The 17,034-nt window shown below is 42.7% G+C and overlaps 1 protein-coding gene across 1 annotated transcript in view; it reads right to left on the reverse strand.

Annotated features, from left to right (window-relative positions):
* The window catches only part of ARPP21 (cAMP regulated phosphoprotein 21), a 244,242-nt gene that overhangs the window by 140,678 nt on the left and 86,530 nt on the right, over window positions 1–17,034 (reverse strand). Inside the window, 1 exon segment of the mRNA XM_050890972.1 lies at window positions 9,097–9,211. The gene's annotated coding sequence lies outside the window, so the exon portion shown is untranslated.

Genomic DNA, 17,034 nt, shown 5'->3' on the forward strand with positions numbered 1-17,034 from the left:
GGGAGACTTCAACTCATAAGGCAATAAAAATACAAATACTGCAACAGGATTAATTAATGACAAAATTATTAGCTGTTCGGGCACGCTTTTGATGACAGAATTCAATTCCTAGGACATAAAACTGGCTCTGATGATTTTATGAATCCCGTAAAAATCACTGCTGTGTGGCCATAAAAATTGGGATGAAACAGAAGCCTGAAAACAGTTGATTCGTATATATTTGATTTTTATGTTTTAGCATAGCTTGCAAACAGAAGACAAAAACTTTGAGAAATTAAAAACAGAGTATTTAACAGTGGGGGAAGGGGTGGGGGTGGTTTTTTTTGTTTAATTGCTGATTATTTTTAACACTGCCCTGCTGACCATTTTAAGCTTGCCTTTGACTCAAAAGCTTGAAGGCATCCAATTTAGGAAAAAGACAGTTTTATCAGTTGGAAGATTGTTACTAAGCTTCTATAATTTTAACACAGGCGCTGTATAAGCCGCTTATATCATAGTATTGCCTAAGACTAAATGAGAAATATACTAGAAAGCATTCGATTACAAGAACACTTTTCATAGGACTTTGCTTTCTCATGGTGCTCTTCTTGTTAACTGTGACTCTTGGCCTGAAAAAATCAAGAGCAGACATCTGATTTGGAGAAAGAAGCATAAAAGTGTCCCAGTTTCTCTGTGAACAACATTTTCTTTCACTTATAAAAATGCACTTCTCACCTTACATACTTCAACATATGCTGTGTGAACATGTCTGCTCTGAGAACAGTCTTACGTGGTTACTGCCTCCGTATATTGCCAGTGACTAGAAAATACTCTAAACCCCCTGCTTCAGAAAGTCATTGGATATCCAAATCATAAATTTCAAATTCCCAGCTGTCACTGCCTAACTACGCCTTCTGCATTTCAGCTAAGTCATGCTGTATGACATTATCACTCTCTCACACTTCATAGTTTCTTCAACATTAACAAAAAAAACCTGTGGGCTGTCTAGTATTTAGTATTTTTCACCATGTTTATCACAGTAGCAATTACTTCATCTAAATAGCCCTTATGAACTCATTCCTGTAAAATGTTATTTTTTTTTAATTCCTTGTTTCTCGTTTCTCTGTACTTCTCCCCATATTTAGTCCGCTTCTTCCTCTCAGTAACAGTGAATTGGGGGGGGGGGGGGGGGGGGGGGAGGCGCGGAGTGATATAACATTTTCATATACCAGCTTATTACTTATTTAGGAATCTGGAATGATCTAGCATGGTTTAAAGATCTCACCATACAACTGAAAACCGATACATTTGAATGAAAGGAGACTTTTTCCCCAACTCCTTTTTCCAAGGAACCTTAAAGAAGTGTACTGATGATGCATTACCTGAGAGCCTGGAAACCACAACAGCGAAAAAGGAAGCAGGAGTAAACATTGGCAACATTATTAACAGGTGGAAGAGGGCAATTGCGGTAGGACATTATGAAAGTGTTTGCTCGAGGCTTTTTCCCTAAAGGTGACACGGAGCTCCAATACTCTTCCCCTGGAATTAATGTAATTCATAACTTTGGATTGCATATGCCACACATTAAGTATTAATATAGATTATTTATGTATTCTTATAAATGAAGATAGGCTAAGGAAAAACATAAGAGACCTCTACAGGGAGCACTCTTACATAGGGTCATTGGCAATGCATCATCAAGTTTACCTACTGTAAAACCACCATATGAGATAACGTGGAGTCTAAAACTGGAGTTACTTCAAACATCTAAGAAAATGATGAGTTTAGCTCTTAAGTCCTATAACTAAGCAGTTTGGACCTTCACTGACAAATGAGGACTTGAAGAACCCATCATAGATGTTATTTATCAAAAATGAGCCTTAATTAAAACAAAGTATTGTAGTTTTATAGTGTAATGTCTTTTTTATTTTTCTAATAAATTGTATGTGCACGCACACTGGCATACTCATGTAAACCATAGTGGCTGTTATTCTGATTTGGGTTTAAATCTCCTTCTTAAACAAGAACCCAAGAAAAACATAACCTGTCTACAAACTGTAACCAGTATGTCTACCTGAATTTATAGGCATGTTTAATATATTTTAAAAAAATAATTAAAAAAAAAAATCAAAAAACAGGACCCAACATGAGTCATTCCTTGCACTTGTTCTGAAGGTATTTCCTTGCTAGACGGGCTTATCATTAAATTATTGTGTAAAAATGAAATATTTGTAATCGTTATAAACAAACATGTAAATTTATTTACATCTACATGTTTCTGAAAGCCACCATTTCATGTATGAAGTGGAAAAATTAGGAAACAAAACAAAAACCGGCAATTAATCAGGGAGCTTTATCATCCAGGGGTGACCCGCATAAGGTTGGAGACTGGAATAGGTCTCATTTGATGACTGTCAAAAACTGGATGCGTGACCTCACATGGCTTGCATAATTTATCTGCAGTTCAATTTACCCAGCCTTAAAATGGGGAAAATCCTACTTACCTGGATTGCAGTTTGTCATCAAAACAGAACGCGCCCTAGAAATGCATGTTACCATACAGATACGAAGATGTTCATACACAGTACTTTTAAGTCTTCAGAATCAAGTGCTCTCCACTGGAACGTATAGAGTCTTTGCCATGTATTACTTGTTTGATGAACATTTCAATCTTCTAGAAGAAAAAGTGACCCATTTGCTTGACTTACTACCTGCTGAGAACATTAATACAGAACTTCAAATCTAATAAATGAATGAGCAAGGGACAAACGGATTTTGCAAGTTTATTGCATGGTAGTTACATTACTTCTCAACTGGCCAATCTTTAATGATATTTTTGAAAATAGATTACTTAACACAAATAGCGTTTCCTTAAATAATCACGTCAGTTACAAATTCTCTTTACAACTGAGCAAATAAATTGAGCTGGGAGCACTCACTGGATCAAGCCACTCATTTGTGAGTAGTCCCTACAAACAAGGATTTGCCAGTCTGCCAAAATCATTTTCCTACTCTGAAATTAATGCCATCAAAATTGATGATACCATTCAATGCAAGTTACAGATCCTGTACGTTACAAGCAGAGGGGCGTATCATCAGCTGGTGTAAATCTATACTGTTCTTAAAACCAATGGAACTACATCAATTTACAGCTGCTGAAGATTTGTCCCTGCGTCTGTCTTTAGCATTGATAAAACCATTGAACCAAACCCTGGACGCACTTCCAAATTTAAAGCTCCCATTGACTGCAGCGAAAGCAATGCCTCCAGGAGGCAAGACAGACTATAAGTAAGCCATCCTAGAATTAGTGTACTCTCCCCCCCCCCCCTTCATTCCAAGTTTAAAGTTAGTTGTTAAAATCATAACCTTGGAGGAGGCGAAGAGCGCAGCAGATTTTAAAACTTCTTAGGTTTCTTTTCTGTACTCCCAGAAATTCTGTCTAGTAACAGTGATTTATCAGGCCAAGTCCAGTTTACTGTAATCATGCAAATAACCCCAGTAAAGCCCACAGGAAAAGCAGCACCATCAGGAAAACATGATTTGGCCCACAGTTTTACTCCAGCAGGATAAAGTTTCAAAGCAACTGTTGCATTGTTCTTCTCTCTCTCTCTCTGAGATCTATCATTACACCTGTGTTAAAAATCTCATTGTGTTTCCTCTATCATCCTTACGTAATTTTTCCTTCATGGGTACGATGCAGTGCAACACTCATTTGAGCAACCCTCACTTGCACACTTAGCCCTGGGGCAGTCAAAAGGACTAGAATGTAGCAGAAAGAAATAATTGCCTGAAAAGGGATTTTGCAGGAGGGGTACTCAGCCATTCCTCAGACCACCATCCTGTAAAACTGTAGGCAATAGAGAGAAAATACAGTTGTTTTGTAGAAGACATCTTTAATCAAGGCGAGTTTCTCTATATTATTCGGAGTGCATGGATTGTTGCAAATAGCTAATAAATGTATTTCCGACTATAGATACATGGAACTAAACAAGGCAGTTTTTCAAAAGTATCTACACGCATTTTGTATAATGGCATACACTGTAGTTATCTATAGGTATTTTCCTTTACACATATATCGCAAGAGGTTTACAGCTGCTTGCATTCTGCGAGATTACATGCAACAATGATTTTTAATATCAACTGAATTAACTTTTAACTGCAAGGAATAAAAACTCAAAACTCCTGCTTCAGGAGGCTACCAATAAGAACATAAATAGTTAATCATTAAAAGTGGTTAGCATAAGAAAAAAATAAATATTTCAAGATGTTCCCTAGCGCTACTCCATTGTAACACATTTCAACACTAAAAAAAGAATTAAAATAGAATATTCTTCTTCAACTTAAGCATACTCACAGATTTATCAACAGCACAAAATCATCTCCTATCTAGCTTGTTTCATACAACTTTTTAAAAGAAATTGTTTTAAAAAATCATCTTAGACACCACAAACCAGTTCGACTTAGACCAGCTAATCGATCACCCTTCTGCACAGCTGCATTTTCTTTCATTAATGTAATAGAAATATTTGAGGGATTTCCGTTTTTACCTTTGCATTTTTCCTTTTCCAGTATCCATAACCAATCATCGCTCTGCTCTTCCATTATGCTTCGTATATTGCAGAGTGAGAAGCATCTTCATTAAATAGTATTAAAAATAGAACACACCCGATCTCCCCACCGGAGCATGCTCTGACAGTGCTGATACCACGGCTCTCAAGGTAACCATGCCCAGCTGGGAACTGAGAGGCAAAGTCAGTGCGAGATTAGCAATTTGCAAGCCTAATTGTGCACACAAACTTGCCTCGATCCGTGACGAAGACTGCTAAAACAAAAATCAGCGTGCAGTTAAATTATGCGACTGAAAAGTTGCAGGTCAGTTTACAGTATTTTTTTTTTCCCCTCCCCATCACCCTCAGCTTCAATTGCTTTGTACTTGCCTAAATTTACATATGCCATTTAGAAGAATGCACACCAGGCATGCATCTAGCTCAGCGCAATGGTAGAGAAGTCAAACAGGTGATCAACAAACACTTGTGCTGCTCTTTAATGCCTTTGTTTCCCCTCTCGGCACATTTACAGCAATGTCACACAGCAGCGGGATGAATTTAAGCAAAACCGCACACACCTGGAAGCGCAAAGACAGGAAGGAGAGCGGAGGCGCAAAGACACACCTAGCACGGAAAAATACACCCGAAATTTGAGTGTGTTCCCTCCGCTGGCTGAAACGGTAAATGAATGCAAAAAAATAACAACAATTAAACAAGACTGCGCAATGGCTGCACTGGATGAGCATGTCTTGGTTCGATCTGCAAGCGATATCGTTGAAACGCACATACAAGTAGGCAGAATTACACTAAGCGGAGTAACATTAACTATTGTTTATGAAAACAGACTGCTAGGATATACCTAACAATATGACTGTAACTCCTGGACTGTGATCCTCCTTCTGCATACAAAAAAAAAAAAAAAAGAAAAAAAGAGATGCTAAGGAAACACCGAGTAAATATGTTACCCTCAAATCGCCACCCTTAAGAACAATGCTAGTCAAACAAGCCCATGCTTTCCCTCCAGCAAAGCACGGCTTTTAAAAGCGTATCCCTCGATGCTGTTCACAAATCAGCGAGTACAAGTTGGGGTTTTTTACAGTTTGATACATTTTAGCTAAAACGACCGCTGGGAAAAGGGAGATCTCCTCCCGCAGCTCCCCTCCTTGGCGCTCGCCTCCCCAGCCTTAGCCCGCTTCCCGGACACCGGCTCCAAGGCGAGGGCACCGCCGTCACCCGCAAACCGAGCTCCGGCCACCTCACCTCACCTCCGCGTCCGAGCCCGACCCACCGCCGCCCCTCCGCGCTCAGAGCCGGGGGAGGCGGCGCGGCGCTCCTCCGCCGCGGCTCCCGCCAGAAGCGCCTCTGGTAATTACCGGCTGACGGCGGAAACACAGCGAAGGCGCCACCGCCGCCCTCCGCGGGGGCCGGCGGCCCCACGGACCACGCCGACAACCGCGGCAAGCCCTTCACGCCGTACCTGGCTTTCACCACCTCTACCCTGCCGCTCCGGGATCCCGTGCGAGGCTCCAGCTTCAGCACCGATATCATCCTGCCCCACTAGACTATGCATGATATCCTTTTTTCCTTTTTTTTTTCCCCCTCCTTCCCCCTCTGGTAAATACCACATCTTAGACTCGGAATCCTGCAGTTGCTATAAATAATTGCACATCGCATGTAATAAACGCAAGCCCCAGCTCCATGCACAGCTCCTATTTCCCTCTCCCTCCACTCCACATGCTCAAGCCGCCCTGACCTCAAAAATTAAAAGATCACGGGGGGGGGGGGGGGGGGGGGGGGGGGAGGGGGGATGGGGGCGAATGACTCCAACGAAATGACAGAAAACACATGCTGGAAGGAAAAAAAAGGAAAAAAAAAATCGCAACAACAAAGAACATCACGCCACGCAAATGTCTGCAGATTCTGCTTTGGCTTTTTTGGTTTTTGGTTTTGTTTTTTTTTCTTTTTTCTTTTTACCTTGCCTGAAAACGGGATCTGCCCCCAGCGTCTTGGTGGCTTGGGTTATTTTTTTGTTTGTTTGGTATTTTTGGTTGGCTGGTTTGTTTATTTTGCTGCAGATATGCTGCTGTTACAGTACAGTGCCTGTCTTCCTGAAAGACATGGTCTCTTCCTCCGCCTCCGCCTCCTCCGCGGGAGGAGATCCGCCGCGGCGCGGTGGTGGCCGGGCGCGGTGGCCGCGGCGGCTCCGCCCGACCCGCCGGCCGCCTCCCGCCTCGGGCCGGCTCGCCTCGCCTCGCCTCTCCCCGCTCCGCTCGCGTCGCCCTGGTCCGCCGCCGGGCTGCCGTCGCCTGCCCTGCCTCTGGCGCTGCCTGTCCTCTCCCTGGGTCTCCCTCGGTGCCTGACTGGATCCCCGCTCGCTCGCTCGCTCCTCTCTCTCTCTGCCTGTCCTCTGTCCTTTATCTGCCGCGCTCCCCGGCTGTACTGTCTGTCTGCGAGTCTCTCCCTCTCCCTTTCTCTCTCTCCCCGCCCACGCAGCGTGGTGCGCCTCGGACCGGAGACAGCGGCGCGCTTCGTGTCGCTCCTCGCCGGCTCCGCGCTCGCTGCGCTCAGCGCCGCCGCTCCGGCTCGTGCTGACTCGGCCGCGCCAACGGCCGCCTCACAGGAGCCGTTGGCTCCGCCGCCATTGCGCGCGCCCAACGCCCCCCCCCCCCCCCGCCTTTCCCCCACCCCACCCAGACACACGCCGCCCGCTGACTGCGCGGCCGGGCCGGGGCGAGGAGCGGAGCTGCCCGGCCGGGCTCTGTGTCTGTCTCTGTGTAGGGTGGGTATGTTTGTCTGTCTGTCCGTCCGTGTGCGTGGCTTCCCGCACGCCGGCCCCTCCAGTCACACTGCTCCCCCCACCCCCAAGCCCTCCCCATCAGCCCATCCCCAGCCAGGAGCAGAGACAAAGCACCCGAGGAGCGCTAATAAGGGGAAAGCTCGTTCATCTCCTCCGAGTCCTTGTTATTTGCTCCCACCCGCTCCCCATCGCCCCCAACCCCCCCAAAAACAGAGGGAAGAAAATGGGCCCTTGACTCCAGAGGACAGCTTTAGTGAAAGTCTGGGGAGGGTGGTTTTAATTATTATTTTTGCTGGTGAAACCTGACAGCATCCACACTGATCAGCCAAGCTGCTGAAAGGGGTAAAAAAAAAAAAAAAGACTGCAGCAGATTTTGGGTGGTAGCAGATGAGCCACTTAAAATGGGGCACATGATCCCCTTCCCCCTCGTCTCCCCCTTCCCAGCACGTCTCCGTCTAGGATCTGGCTTGATGGTATTTCTCCAGGAGCCTCGCTGCACACCATCAAGGCAAAGGGAAACAGACATTTCACCAGCACACGCATTTCCAATACATAAAACCCCTGCTATCCATTTAAAAACCGAGCCTCGTTTTACCCAATTGAATACATCCCAGGCATTCATTCTGCACCCAGCCGAGAAAAGGGCATTTAGCTCTTTGCTAGGTGGCTATTAATATGCAGTAAAATTATAGCTGTACAACGCCAAATGTAATTGCCATAGATCATTTAGAGCAGATCCAGCAATTCAGCTGCTGGAAATGCATGCTCTGTGAATAACCATGCATCTGGTACAATGCCCTCTACTACAATAACCTGAAAGGAGACAGAAGCGTCTGGTACTAGCTGCAATTAGTAATCCTATAGATGAAAAATAAACAGTCAATAAGTACAAAGCAGCAAGGTCCTATGAAATATAGTGATCACTCCCACAGACAGACAATTCTTATTTAAAATATAACATTAAAAATGCACTCCTTTTATTATGTGCTTTCAGAAAGTCCTTGTTACAAAAGACAGTTTGCCACAATTAACGGATGTAGAACAACTCGTGTACCAGTTAAACACAAATATACAGAAGGCTGAGGGGGAAACATTTGCTTTAGTAGGTATTATCCTGGCACCCCTGGAATCCCTCTTTCCCCTCAGAAGCGAACACCTGCTTTTACCAGGGACCGCTGACTGGAATCAGGCTGGAAGAATACAGCGAGCAATGAACCACAACAGGGTGTGCATTAGCAGGCTCGTGGTGCACGCCTCAAGTGATCAGAGGTGTTCAGCCAGGCACACCAAAACCTGTTCTGCTAATGCACCTCCTGATGTGGCTTACTCCTGGGATGGTGGCTCCAACTACTTTTAATTTCATTATTTAACATATCCCCACACTGTGTGCTACAAGTTGCATCTGAAAGCAAAAAGACTGGCAGAAAGGCTATAAATGGCACTACGCTGAAGCGTGCTATAGCTGGCGACTGGGGAAGGACCAGTTCTTTGCTTTTGAAGTGTTTCTTTCAGCCATCTCCACTGTGGACCACAGTCCATTTTCCAAAATGGCTATCAAAACTATTTTGAACGTGCGCTGAAATGCAGAGGACCTCATCTGGCTGCTGCACATCATCATCCCTTCCCTCCCAAGCAGGGTAGCCAGCTAAGGGAGAGAATGCAGGCTGCATCGGGACATTAAAGCAGTACTCGCTCATGCCTTCACTAGATGGCTTGCAACTCACCTGCAAGGAGGAGAGGGGGTGAGGGGAGTGAATGTTTCAAAACCTTTACCCCAGTCACTAGACACGATGAACATGTGAAACAGCCGCGTGTCCACAGCTTGTCTCCCACCGTTGGGATACTGGAGTGTCTTCAGAGTGGGAAGCGCCGAAGCTATACGTCAGATCTGTAAGTAGATAAAATTTCATCCAAGCTGTAGTCCTGGCAGTTCACTCCGCTCTCTCCTGCGTGGCAGGATGTGCTTGGGGCAAGTTACCAAATGCTAAAAGATGCCAGCTACAGCAACACCAAAGGAAATACTCAGGAAAAAAACCCAGTATTACCCTAGTATCATGCAAGCTAGTATTTCAGCTCAGAATGGTGAGCAGCATCAAACACAGCATGTGCAAAGAGGTGAAATTGCCTCCCTTTGTTGAGAAGTCACCTCAGACCTTCTCGGAGTCAGATATGAATCTAACAGAATATGCATCCTACATTCCATCTTCAAGACTTTTCTTAGCAGGAAGAAAAATCACAATCATTCCATAATCTTAATATGTAAGAGGTGGGGAACCATGGCAATGGTCTGCTGCTGCCTGTGCTGATTTGTAAACACACACAGGGATAACTGTCCATTTAAGCCTCATGGAAGTCAGCAGAAGCTGTGTGTTTAAGCAGATGCAGAATCTGATAAACTTTTCAGACCTTTGACACCCTTTCCAGTGTGTTTCATAGCCAGAAAAAAAGACACAAGACCTAGTTCTCCAAATACTTTTTTTAATAAAGCACTTAACTAACCCTCAAGCGCATGCTTTCTAGGACTTCAGTCTTGGAAAGTGCCCTTGTGCAATAGGACCACCCTACAACAGTGAAGCATACATCCGCTATATGTACACAGAATTCCAATAGGCAACACCAAATGCTTCAGCTCAAGATATCTTCGAAGCATGACAACAGATTATATTACTTGTTCACTGCAACCACACTTTCTAACTATGTTCTCTCAATTTCACTTAGAAATCAAGAAAACCTTAGTGGGCTCTCAAAAACCAACATCAGATTGGAAGTATGTGGTGTCGGACAAACGTACAGAGCTTCATGCAGTTCTGCAATCACAGGAGATTCGTGTAATAGAAGGCATGCAGTGTTACTTAATACATTAATAAAAGCTTGCATGACTGGTTGCACATTTCTTCTGCCTCTAGCCATTTTTCAGTGAACAAAGCTAGTATATAAAGTCTATTGTGTTTTGGAGTTATGGAACGATTCAGATTGAGGCACAACAGTATGATAAGCTAACTTGATGTATTTTATCATAATGTCCTGTAAAACAGATCAGTCTTAGTTGGTTTTTTTTGATTTTTAAACTTTTTTCCATTTTATGTCCTATGTGTTACAAACAAATTAATCATGCATAATTTGCAGATGGACTTAAAAATACTGTGTTTCTATTTAAAATGGCACTTTACAATATGTAAATATAGCCAAATTGCTCTAGTTTCAAACACTTCTCAGGAAGAGCTGAAATATTTATTCCAGCTACAACATTAGAAGTAAAGGAAAATTAACCAAGCAATTTGCGTATAGCTTGTACTGGTAGCTCAGATTTGATAAAAAATTGAAGCTTTATGCTATTCCCACTGAAGTCAGTGAGAATTTTGCAATGGACTTCATTAGGATTAAGATCAGGTACCTAAATCTAAGACTCTCTCTTTGGAGGAAGATCAATGAACAACCCTTTAAAAATATAATCTGTTGCTAGAGGGGCTGAGGAAGGTATTTTTTCCCACTAAAAGCAAAGCATCATTTCTTTGTGTTTGACATTTCAAATCCCCTCTTAGTTTCTTTTAGAAATCCCAAAGTGTTTGATGTGCCATATCTGTGTATCTTGAAAAGGATATTCCAGTGCGGAGTTCCTTACCCCACAAAAAAAAAGTTTTCTGATCCCCCCTAAGACCAGAAACTGTAGCTCCTGCTCAGCTGTGACTCTCAAAAGAAGATGAGCAGGAATTTGAACTCTAGCTTTGACAACTAGCATTGGTGCAAATGGTCTCTCCTGTTGTAGCCTTTTCCTTAATTTATGTTTATAGGCAGGAGGACTGGGGGACTTTCAGGTCACAGCGTTGGAGGGACAGTGGCTAAAGTTCCATAGGCTAAAAGGGTGGCTGGCAGCTCAAAAAAGGATGTTCCAAAGTAAGCCAGAGGCCACACAGAGGGCTCAGCCTGGTATCCTTCTGACTCAGCCATATTGCAGACAACATTCAAAGAGCTATGACAGGTTGAAAAATTCAGGCAGGTTGCAGCTCTCAGTTGGTCCGGACAGAAGCACATCTCTGATGTAGGAACTTAGCATCATGGTATTTTTTATAATATGTATGTGTGGCATGCACGTTAGGGCAAAGAGACAAAACAAGCAGTGGTGAGTAAGAGAAAGAGCAGTAAGAAGAGAGAGTCAGCAAGAATGTTGTGAGCTGTGGTGTTAGGATGGGCCAGAGAGAAAATGGTGAGAAAAAGAGGAGGAGGGAGAGTCCCAGGCAGGGAAGGCAGTGAGTTGGTTATCTTGAGATCTGTGATTCATTGTGGGGAATGTGCACTACCTACACATATTAGAGTACTGTAGGGAAGAAATCAGGCTGAGGAAATTCTGAAGTCTTTCAATAGGATTTATGAGCTTTAATAATCCAATGGCTCAGGGTCACCTGAGAGCCCAGGAACTGCTTGGCTCACAAGTATGAGTGGCTCTAAGGAGACATATGACAAACACAGCATCTGCAGGAGGTTAGTTACAGTCCTCAGCATAGGAGCCATAAGAACCACAAACAATTTCACTAGCACAAAGCAGTTTCCTGTCAAGATCTTACCAAGAAAAGTCTTTATTGCAGCCCTTTGTCTAAAGCAGAGTATAAAAGCGTAGCTTTCCTCCCAGCACACCTAGAGAGCAGACAAGCTTTGGTGACAATTTTCAGCTACCACAAGAAGATGTGGGTAATACAGGCTTTCAAAAGTACATGGTGCCTCTCTCACTGCTAAACCATCACTAGACCTGTGTCTGCCCTTAAGGTGTCCTGGCAGAAGGGAAGCCGGGGGACTAGGGAACTTCATGGGTGAGCAAGTGGATCCAGGAAATGACAGAGAGAGGAAAAAAGAAAAAAGCAATCTCAAGAGGAACCCCCATTTACCTTCTAGAAATCCTGCCAGAGCAATATTAAGACTAGGACTACAACATGCTTATGGAGTTGTAGGCTCAGTTTAACACTCAAAAGCAACACCAGTATATTTTAGGGATGACCATCATCCCAGCTGTAAGTAGACAGGAAACAATCATAGAGATCGTGAGGTATTTCAGTTCAGCTATTTATTTCATGTAGTGAGGAGGCTGGGTCTTGGTAATGTTCACCGCACCTCTGTTCTGTGTTTTGGTCAGGGCACATAGATGCAACCCAATGCAATGTCTGTTAAATAAGCAGTGCCGCTGTGTAGATCGGATACCATATGAAAACCTAGAGAATGAAGTTGGCAAATGATTTGGAGGTAAAGAAAAGAAGACTTGCTGTCCCAATCAGCCCCTGTAACCCAGAGTACTCACCAACTACAAATTTCTCCCTTTGAAATTCCCCTGAACACATTGCCCTCTTAACTTTTGCTTCTAGAACATCTAGTCTTCTCTGAAATGCGTATTTTGAACATAACAGTTTAAGAGAAGGCTCCCATTGACATCAGGCCCAGACCTACCTTGCTGGTGTTTTTCACAAATAACTTGATACTACACTAGTATGTTGATATTCTTCAACCAGATGCCATTTTTCAGTTTTCCTTTAAAATTTTGTAAGAATAATGTTTAACTTCTCTCATCAGAATCTCTAGAAAGGATCCTGGCCACAGCATCTGTGTAAGTTGGATGTGTTGCTTTCCTGCTGCCCACCCTACCTCACTGCAGTGTGCTCTGAGGCTCACACTGGCCAGGAAGCCACAGCACTGACCTCCAATGAGCAGAATACAGACATATATCAACCCTGGGACTTCAAGCTTTCCTGTCGCTCACAATGCCTAAATGTTGACTTGCCTTTGAACTATGATATAGAGGAAGCCAACTGGGGACCTCCCAGAGAGAGTGGCACTGGCCTTGACTTCTGTAGAGCTGCTCCTACCTCAGACCTGTGGACGCAACTGCAAGGCTGGGTTGCTAACTCAGGACCATAAATATGAAGTGATGGAGTTCAGTACATCACTATAAAGAGGCTCAGAAATTATTGCTCTTTTAGGATCCCTAATCCAAAGTCTACTTGTAGAAGAAGGTGGGCTTTATCTTTGCTAAGGTCACTCCCACTCAAGTTAATAGAGATATTGTCTGAGTCTAAAGAGTGTAAAAACAGTGTAATGGCTTCAAGAGGTGGCTGCTAGTATTGTGGATAGTCACATCTTAAACACTGTTGTACTGGAATAATTAAAAGAGAAGTCTGCAAAAAATATGTCTTACCTAAACAGGGATGAACCTGCCAGATCACAGACTAATTCTCAAAATCTGTAATCTATACACAAGTTGATATAAAGGTTGGAATTGCACTAAAGGTAAAGAAAAGAAAGGCTAGTTCTTATTCTGTAAAATGGTGACCATCTGTGCTTACTCCACTTCCCCCAGCTTTATTAACCTCTTCAGTTAGAGAAGCAGCAAACAACAAACATTGGTCATGAACGCTGCTCAAGAGGAGATGAGGACACCCTCCACAATAGAGGGAGTTAAGAGCATAACATAATTTGCTGGCAGATCAGTTCCCCTCACAATCCATGTGAGATGAAGTAGTTGCCGCCTTTAAGGCCACGGCGTGCAGATGCGCCAAGCAACAGGAGCAACGTGAAAACAAACCAAACCAAACCGAACCAAACCGAACCGAACCGAACCAAACCAAAGACCCCAACCTGTGCTAAATCATGCTTTCCAAAAACAGCCCTTTACAAACTACTGGAGGCAATGTATCTGACAGCCTCTTTTTACAGCTTATGTATCATCACATTAGTTTTGTTTATGCTCAGTAAAAATGACCAGAAAAAACACAGATGTAACCATAATTTAGCACAGTCAGTGTGACTCTACTGTGGACCATCCTACCCAGAGATCCCAACAGTAGCAGCAGCCCTACAGTAAGCAGAGAATAATTCCTGCTATGTGTCATTTGAAAACCTTCTCAAGTTCTGTCAGTGGTGATAAAACTAGCAAAAATGCGGCCTTTGTCATGCGATTGGGGAGTCTTAGAGGTTTTTCAAGGAGCTATGGGTTAAAATCCTACTGAGGTAATCATTTAATAAGGCGTGGGGATTGCCATGTTGCACTAGCCCAATGGGTTTTTTTTCCCCCATTTGACTGCTGTTACAACCTTAGCATGTGCCCCTTACCTGTGAGCAGAGCATACTGCTTTCCAGCACACCCTCAGCTCTCTGCTTTCACTCATTTGGGACCACTGTTCATTTCCTAAGACTCTTAGCAGAATATGAGTTTGATTAGCATCAATTTAGCAATTTGCAATGTTTCTCTTGAACACTTTGGAGTCAACTTTTGTGTTGGCTAGTGAGCTGCAGAAAAGAGACAGTAAAGAATGAATGATTGCTTCTGTAAAAATTAGGTCCATTCAACACGAAGTGATGGGGGCAGTATGAAATCCCAGAACGCAAAGACAGATACTTAAGCTTCTAGCACTTTGAGGTCTTGGACCTTTCAGGTCTTGGAGTCTTGAGCATAGTTATTTCTCAGTCACTGCCCTTAAAATAATACAGTTCCCCCAAATTTTCTCCAGCTGCCTTCTTTTTGTTTCGCCTTGCCTTATCCACTAGACATATTTAAATTTTCCTTTGTTTGGAATCTACATTTTTTCACGCCCTAAAATTATAGCCTTTGCAATGCACGATACTGTAGAAAGTCCCTTCATTGAAAGAGCAGAACACGGTACAATTTTAGCATCATATAATTTCCCGCATAATTGTTAAATCATTTTCTCCCTTTTCTCCCTCCCCCTCTCTTCTTCTTTTTTTTTTTAAAGGCAAGAAAGATTCAAAGTGCATATCCAGAGAGAGAGACAGACTTAACAGCCTCGTAATACTGTGCGACGCTGCACCTCACCTTTATTGCAACAACAATCTTGCATCAATGACAAGACTTTCCCTATCTATTGCTTCAGTCGCTCAGCACTGGACTCTGGACTCTGCAAGGCACTATTGATTCACAAATGCAAACCTCCTTGTGTGTTTGTGACATTGTATTCCCAAATATCACATCATAAAAATATTAAAATAAAACTGTTCATAACATTTTCCTGTGCACCATCTGGGCCTTGCAAGAAAGCTGACATTATCTGTCAAACTAAAGATAACCACATTTTCTCTCTTTTGTATCGTTAATGTTTGTCATCGCAAATTTCACTTTAATGCTCCAATTACATTATGACATTCTTACAAACTGAATGGCACTAATGACTTTCATTATTATTTACACACTTCCTTAATTATAAGGCTCTCCCTCTCATTCACAACATGTTCTCCCTCATAACACTCACTCTGATATAAAGCTAATGAATTTTAAACTTTCTATTACATAAAAGCTCATGATTAATTACCCAGCTTCCCAATCTCTTTATGATGCACAATACAGGGCTCTCCTGCAGCGATGCAGCAAAGGGGGAGAAGTATGCAACTTTTATTCCCTCCTCAGTGAAAGCAAATAGAGAGATAAATGGAGTATCTTTCTCTTTAAAGCAGCATATGCAAATTTAATTGAAAACAAATATACATCAAACCATTCCTCAGGAGAAAGCTAAATCTCTCTATATTAGCAGCATGTAGTAAACAGGATAATAATGCCTATTATTATCATCTTTAATTTTTCATGACAACAATTTTTTAATCTAGTTCAAGCAAATGAGACAGTACAAGTAAAAATACATCGCTTTTACATAAGACATCTTAGTGTTGTATGCTGTATCACCAAGATCAACTATTTATGTGGTTTTAATTATTCAAAATACTGGACTCCTCCACTGATAAAAAAGACAAGACAAAAAAGCCCAAGGTTGCACCACACCAGAGGAAGGGCAGTCATGACAAATATAAATTACTGCACTTCAGACTGACAAAGGTAATACAATAAACCAGAGCCTAGAAGACTTTGAAAGACATTGTGGGGGCACTGAACAGCCTAGCAATGAAATTCAGAGCTCAGTATTTAAGCACTGATACAGGCTGCAATCTGCACAAGCTGTACATGTCTCAACGCCTGTGCTGCCAACAGAAATTGGATTCCTGCAGCCAAATGTAAATTTACTGACAGCCACGGGGAAAAAAAATGGGTTAATTAAAAAGTGTGGCTACTCTTAACCCAATTTGCTGGCTAGTAAACTTGACCTTAAGTTTACGGGGAACCTGAGCATATAAAAAATTTATTTCCTGCCATTCCAAGGGAAGTTCCCTTTCATACCTCTCCCCTGTTAGTAAAGGAGGAGCCAATATCTATGCAAATATATACATAATCCAAATAGGGATATAGTCCCAAATGGGACAAAAGCACATCCTGTCATGACTGAATCGATGGATAGCCAGCTATGAATGACATATTCACTTAAACCAAGCATGGAACACCTAGAAAGATGAAGATTCATTTGCCAGAGCCATTTACCTATGTGTTGCCTTCATATTAACTCTTACTGCTGATTTGCTGCTGGAACAGATAGGAAATTGGCTTTGTTGTGAGAAAAGCCTGTTCTCTTTCTAATTCAGTTTGTTTTCTTCTTAATACTATATGCTTTAAATTTCTAATCAGTTTCCAGTGTCACAGAAAACCCTGGAGGCATATTAAATTAAATAATTCCCTGAAAGTTCAGTACAACACAACAATACAGCGTAGCTTCAGCCTTGTGAAAATTCTGAGAGACGATAACCATACTTTGGTCTGCTTGATGAGTATGGCAACACCTCTTGATGAGTATGGCAACTATGTGGTCCTACAGAGCAAACAACTTAAAAATT

Source organism: Gymnogyps californianus, chromosome 2 (genome assembly GCF_018139145.2).
Source record: "Gymnogyps californianus isolate 813 chromosome 2, ASM1813914v2, whole genome shotgun sequence".
In the NCBI taxonomy this organism is placed as follows: domain Eukaryota; kingdom Metazoa; phylum Chordata; class Aves; order Accipitriformes; family Cathartidae; genus Gymnogyps; species Gymnogyps californianus.